Raw genomic sequence first — 7,807 nt, forward strand, 5'->3', positions numbered from 1 at the left:
CCGTGCAGAAGACCGCCAATACACCGCGGCGGCGGCAGGAGACCGCCACAGCTATTATGACACACATCACGGATTTCGCCGAAATTCAGACACCCACACAAGTCCGCCACACCAAAGGTCAGCGATAAATATGCGGAAACAAATCCTCCACCTCCACGCCAACAGAAACACGCCCATGGTATTACGACCCACGAATCCACGCGGCGGTCTTTCAACCGCGGGATTCCATTGGCGGTACACACCGCCGCGCTCAAAATACACACACACCTCCAAAACACCGCCACATTGGACAATTACAAATACACACACCTGATACACATACACACACCACTCCCACACACCCAACAAAATATAAAACCCACACCCACATCACCCACAAACCCCTATGACCACTAATTAGAGACGAAGGCCAAAGAGAGACAGCACAGAATAGATAACACCATCACACAGAGGCACACTACACCATCACCCACACAACATCCACGCACAAAACACCACATACCACTACACTCACCACACTCATCAACACATACACCACCCCACACATCACACACACCACCCCATGTCACGCCAAAGACACCCCCGCTTCTCCGAGGAGGAGCTCAGGGTCATGGTCGAGGAAATCATCAGGGTAGAGCCACAGCTATTTGGCTCACAGGTACAGTACACATCCATAGCCAGGAAGATGGAGCTATGGCAAAGAATAGTCAACATGGTCAATGCTGTGGGACAGCACCCAAGAAATAGGGAGGACATCAGGAAGAGGTGGAATGACCTACTGGGGAAGGTGCGTTCCACGGTATCCAGGCACCACATCGCGGTACAGCGGACTGGCGGCGGACCCCCACCTCCTCCCCCACAACTAACAACATGGGAGGAGCAAGTCTTGTCCATCCTGCATCCTGAGGGCCTCGCAGGAGTCGTTGGAGGAACGGACACTGGTAAGTCAAATCTTCACTATCATATCCCCCACCCTACCTGCATGCTATCACACACCCCCACCCTCACACCCTCCCCTATCACCCTAACTCCTCACTAATCTACCCATAACACCAACCACCCATCCCAACCCCAAGACCTGCATGACACAACTAAGCATGGACACCCATCACTAAAGCATGCCCACTGCACATACCCACAACACCCCCCAAACATCACCACACAAGCCCCCACACAGGAATGCCTGCACTGGGGTTCACGCACACCCAACCATTGCACACCATGAAACACACACATGCAATAATCATGTACTTATACCCCCGCAGGAACCCGAAGGAACGTCACCACACCAGAGGGTCCAGACAACACCACTCCACCCCCAGAAGAGGCCCACAGTGACAACAGCAGCTCTGCCCTACTGGATCTTGATGACCAGCCCGGACCATCGTGGGCCTCAGGACAATCGGTTCCCCTTGCCCAGCCACAGCCCAACACCGAGCTTACACCCTCTGGTAACCCCAGCACAGCACCCACCCAGCGGGCCCATACCTCCCTACCCAGGACAGGTCAATCAGCGGTGTGTCCACCACTACAGGGCACCATGGGTAACCCACCACCCCAACAACAACAGGGACCTGGGGACAGTGGTAGTGGGCACACGGTCCAGGGGCCGGAGGCACAGGAACACCGGGGAACTGGGAGGGCTGCTGTGCGACAGAGGGAGGACAGGCCAAGGGAACCTACTCTCAACGAGGCCCTATCCTCCATCATGGGAGCATACCACCACTCCCAGGAGACGATGGCAACGGTCCTGGACAAGTTGCAGGAGACCCTCCGTCTGCAGGAGGAGCAGTATTTGGGGTTCAGGGAGGAGCTCAGGACCATCGGCTCTGCCCTGGGCACCATCGTAGGGGTGCTGACGGACATTCAAGAGACCTTGAGGGACACCGTGGCACTCCAAGGGGCCCCTGACACTAGCCAGGACGATGAAATGCCCACCACATCCGCCGGCGCTAGTGGACAGGACGCCCCGCCACAGGACCAACACACCAGCACCCCACCCCCTCCAGATGGACAACCACCACGAAAGTGGGCCCTGAGATCCAGGAACAGGACAGAGCAAGATGGCAAGACCCCCGCCAGGAAATAAGACCACCCTGATTGTCCCCCCACTGTCCCACTTTGTTACCCTGTCCAGCTTGGAACTGCCCCAGCTCCACTTCCAATGGCCAGATGTGCAATGTACCTGTGAGACTAATAGACTGGACTCTGCCATGGACATTCTTCCACCATGACCTCTCCCCATTTCACAACCCCCCTACTTTTTTATGCACTTCAATAAACACCCTTGAAACCTCAATAATATTGGAGTCAGTAAATGATTGTGAACTTTGTATTGTCAATTACAGTGTTAAAAAAGGTTACCCATTGGAAGGTCAACATACCAATGTCACACATCACAAGCCTTTCAAGGGTGCAAGCTGTTGACACGTAGGTTACCACATTACTGAAACTGAAATGGAAGGGGACAACTCAGTTACCAGATAGGGAGTGAAATGTAGGTACAGGATAGAGGTAGACGTGTGAAATGTAATATAATGTGAAACATGAAATTGTACTCACCTGTGTCTCATTGAAAATATTGCTGTATGACTGACTCCCTGTTGTCGTTTTCATCTTCATCAGCTTCATCCTCATCACTGTCCACAGGCTCCACAGGCTCAACCGCTGCAACAACACCGTCATCTGGATCATCCTCCTGCAGAAAAGGCACCTGGCGTCGCAATGCCAAGTTATGGAGCATGGAGCAGGCGATGATGATGTCGCACACCTTCTTCGGTGAGTAGAATAGGGACTCACCTGTCATATGGAGGCACCTGAACCTGGCCTTCAGGAGGCCGATGGTCCGCTCGATCACCTTCCTAATCCGCCCATGGGCATCATTGTACCGTTCCTCTGCCCTGGTCCTGGGATTCCTCACTGGGGTCAGTAGCCAGGACAGGTTGGGGTAACCAGAGTCCCCCAATAGCCATACACGGTGCCTCTGGAGTTCACTCATCATATCAGGGATGCTGCTATTCCACAGGATGTAGGCGTCATGCACTGAGCCAGGGAACATTGCATTTACCTGCGAGATGTACTGGTCTCCCAAACAGACCATCTGGACATTCATGGAATGATAACTCTTCCTGTTCCTGTACACCTGTTCATTCCTGTGGGGGGGGACCAGAGCTACATGGGTCCCATCAATGGCACCTATGACGTTGGGGATATGTCCAAGGGCATAGAAGTCACCTTTCACTGTAGGCAAATCCGCCACCTCAGGGATAATGATGTATCTCCTTACGTGTTTCAGCAGGGCAGACAACACTCTGGACAACACGTTGGAAAACATAGGCTGGGACATCCCTGATGCCATGGCCACTGTTGTCTGAAAAGAGCCACTTGCAAGGAAATGGAGCACTGACAGCACCTGCACGTGAGGGGGGATTCCAGTCGGATGGCGGATTGGTGACATCAGGTCTGGCTCCAACTGGGTACATAGTTCCTGGATTGTGGCACGGTCAAACCGGTAGGTCATGATGACATGTCGCTCTTCCATTGTCAACAGGTCCACCAGCGGTTGGTACACCGGCAGATTCCGCCATCTTCCAATATGTCCCAACTGACGGTGCCTAAAAAGGACAACAGCGAAGAAACTGTCAGCATTCATCCAGGTATGTACCCACAGTCACACAAAAGACTACACCAGACAATTAACCCATCCGGGAAAGGTTTTGAGTGTAGGCCTCGGTATGTGTGACGCATTAGTAATTGAAGCCATGTGGGCCCCTGAAATGGCGGCTGCCTGACCTCTAAACTGGGACATTGGAATTGTGGGGTAACTGCGCTGGCGTTGGACACCGTCGCGATAGGCGGTCGTAGAGCGCTGCGCAATGCTGCATTGGTTAACATTGGACCCTATGGGTCCCAGGAGCCAATTAACAGGTGCGCTGACGGTGATGATGCGCACCACCGCGGACGTCACCACCGCGGATGTCACCACCATTTTCTATCTGTTCAATCACTAGATACCTGACCTTCGACAGGAGAGGACCTACACTGCTAGTGCTGCTGTGACCTCCGTCTGGAAGCGACGATGGCTGCTGCGTCTGGGGAAAGGGCCCCTGCCTTCACTGCACAGGAGTTGGAGAAACTTGTGGATGGGGTCCTCCCCCAGTATACGCTACTCTACGGTCCTCCAGACCAACAGGTTAGTACACAGGGAGTACGTTGTATGGGCTAGGCCTGGGTGGAGAGGGCTGGGTGGATGAGGGAAGGGGGCAGAGTACATAGAACAGTCATGCATGGGGATGAGTGGGCCACAGGGATAGAGTTGGGAGGGGGCCAATTACAACGACGGTGCTGTAGGTAATGACTGTTCCTCTTTCCTTGTGCATGTCATGTAGGTCAGCGCCCACCAGAAGAGGGACATTTGGCGTGCCATCGCCAAGGAAGTCTGGACCCTGGGGACCCACCAGAGACGGGGCACCCACTGCCGGAAGAGATGGGAGGACATTTGCCGCTGCAGCAAGAAGACGGCGGAGGCTCACCATGACCCCCCCTGATGTTCCGGATCCTGGCGGTGGCCTACCCGGAGTTGGATGGGCGCTTAAGGACATCACAGCAGACACAAGGGGGTGAGTACAACCTCATCCTATGGACTTTGCGTGCAGTGGAGCTGTCTGGGTGGAGGTGGTGGGCTGTGGGTGTCCCTAGGCCAGGGCGAGTTAGGTATGCAAGGCCCCTCCGTTATGTAGGCCATGTGGCACTCTACCCCAGCTCAAAAAAATGGCAAATTGATGTATAGTTGCCCCTTTGCCATCCATGTGGGCAGATTTCTACCATTGCCATGTAGGTCCAGAATCCCACAGCCCCGCTGGGCAATGATGGAACGTCAAGCCACACAGCAACGTCCAGTGTGGAGTTCGTCATGCCACACACCAATGTCCAGTATGGAGTTTGTCATGCCACACACCAATGTCCAGTGTGGAGTTCGTCATGCCACACACCAATGTCCAGTGTGGAGATCGTCATGCCACACACCAATGTCCAGTGTGGAGTTCGTGTCCAGTGTGGAGTTCGTCATGCCACACACCAATGTCCAGTGTGGAGTTCGTCATGCCACACACCAATGTCCAGTGTGGAGTTCGTCATGCCACACACCAATGTCCAGTGTGGAGATCGTAATGCCACACACCAATATCCGTACTAGAACCGCCATGGCAAAGCACCGCTGAACAGGGCAAAGACCGCCATGGTGAAGACCGCTGAACAGGGCAAAGACCGCCATGGCTAAGCACCGCTGAACAGGGCAAAGACCGCCATGGTGAAGACCGCTGAACAGGGCAAAGAGCGCCATGGTGAAGACCGCTGAACAGGGCAAAGACCGCCATGGCTAAACACTGCTGAACAAGGCCAAGACCGCCATGGTGAAGACCGCTGAACAGGGCAAAGACCGCCATGGTGAAGACCGCTGAACAGGGCAAAGACCGCCATGGCTAAGCACCGCTGAACAAGGCCAAGACTGCCATGGTGAAGACCACTGAACAGGGCAAAGACCGCCATGGTGAAGACCGCTGAACAGGGCAAAGACCGCCCTGGCTAAGCACCGCTGAACAAGGCCAAGACTGCCATGGTGAAGACAGCTGAACAGGGCAAAGACCGCCATGGTGAAGACCGCTGAACAGGGCAAAGACCGCCATGGCTAAGCACCGCTGAACAAGGCCAAGACTGCCATGGTGAAGACCGCTGAACAGGGCAAAGACCGTGTAGGTATGAATAGTCCGGCACATCAGGCATCGTTCTCCCATGTGCAGCTGGGACTGTGACAGGACATGTACTTTCACGGGGAGACACATCCAGTCTGGGCACCAGTCCCACCCAGTACCAGTAGAGAACTGCATCTACTTGCGAAGATGTGTCTTTGCACTCCCCAGGATGTAACAGTGGGCAAGCCACCCACTGTAGAGACGTGAGAGACTGTGGCTTTGCACTCCCCAGGATAAAGCAGTGGGCAAACAACCCACTGGAGAGACTTGAGAGACTGTGGCTTTGCACTCCCCAGGATAAGGCAGTGGGCAAGCCACCCACTGTAGAGACTTGAGAGACTGTGGCTTTGCACTCCCCAGGATTGAACAGTGGGCAAACCACCCACTGTAGAGACTTGAGAGACTGTGGCTTTGCACTCCCCAGGATTGAACAGTGGGCAAACCACCCACTGTAGAGACTTGAGAGACTGTGGCTTTGCACTCCCCAGGATACATCAATGGGCATGGAGCCCCGCCGTGGATCTGGCTTCGCATTCATCTGGCTGAGGTGCCCCCCCTTCCATTCCCCCTGAGGTGCCTGTATTGTTTCTATCTGATGCCCCGGCAGTGTTCTCTCGGATTTTGGTCAGGTATCTATTGTGGGCGTCGCCCATGCATTTTTGTACTGTTGGTGCACAGACATTGTTGTGTACATCTCTGCACTACTTCTTGTATTGTACATTTATTTTTGACAGATTTCGTGATATATATATCCGTATATTTTTTAATGAGTAGTATATTGGCACAATACAAAGTTTGACCGCTATTCGCTTTGTCTTTGCATTCTTCCGGGGGGATTGTGGGTTGTTACTGTGATTTTTGTGAATGCATTGGTGTGTATGTTGTAATATGCGAGGGTGGGGGTGTTTGGTGGGTGTCCCCGTAACTTTTCCCTCTCCCCCGTGTCGTAGGTGCTATACTCACCGGTATGTTCTGCGCCTACGTCGCTGTTGGTCGTAGATGAGCAGGAATGCAAGGGCAGGTAAGTTTTGTAGTTCCGGCTCCATGGTGTCCTCGTTCCTCGTGGGATGTGTTGAGGTGAGCGTTTTCCCATAGCACAAGCTGTTTCCGCCGTGTTTTTATCCACGGTGAATCCGCCCCGGAAAAGGTGGCGGATTGGTGTGTTGTGATAGTGTGGGCGGTACATTGTCTTCCGCCTGTCTGTTGGCGGTGACCGCCGCGCTGTTTGTCTGTACTTCCGTGGCGGCCGATGTGTTAAAGTGTCTGTCTTAGTTAGCGGTTACCGCCAGAGTCGTAATTCCCTTTTTTTGTCCACCGGCCTGTTTGCGGTATTAACGCAGCTTTAACACCATCCACCAGGGTTGTAATGACCACCTATATAACTAAACCTTTGTAAACAATGGGCCAGATGTAGCAAACGTTTTGCGACTCGCAAACGGCAAAATTTGCCGTTTGCGAGTCGCAAAACACGTATCCCAATGCAGAAATGCATTTTGCGAGTCGTTACGGACTCGCAAAATGCATTTCAGACTCGCAAATAGGAAGGGGTGTTCCCTTCCTATTTGCGAGTCGCATTGGGATGCAATACCATTTGCGACCGCATATGCGGTCGCAAATGGCATCGCAGTTACCATCCACTTCAAGTGGATGGTAACCCAATCGCAAATTGGAAGGGGTCCCCATGGGACCCCTTCCAGTTTGTAACTGGAGCCCAAAATATTTTTTCAGGGCAGGGAGTGGTCCAAGGGACCACTCCCTGCCCTGAAAAAAAACTGAAACTAAAGGTTTCGTTTTTTTTTTAAGTGCAGCTCGTTTTCCCTTAGGGAAAACGGGCTACATTTCAAAAAAAAAAAACTGCTTTATTTAAAAGCAGGTCGCTAACATGGAGGTCTGCTGACGTCAGCAGGCCTCCATGTTAGCGAGTGCCTATACTCGCAATGGGGCCGCAATTTGCGATCCACCTCATGAATTTTCATGAGGTGGGTCATTGCGACCCCATTGCGAGTTGCAGTCGGTGTCTGAGACACCGTACTGCATAGCAATTTGCGACTTGCAAA

The sequence above is a fragment of the Pleurodeles waltl genome, chromosome 2_2, assembly GCF_031143425.1.
Source record: "Pleurodeles waltl isolate 20211129_DDA chromosome 2_2, aPleWal1.hap1.20221129, whole genome shotgun sequence".
Classification (NCBI taxonomy): domain Eukaryota; kingdom Metazoa; phylum Chordata; class Amphibia; order Caudata; family Salamandridae; genus Pleurodeles; species Pleurodeles waltl.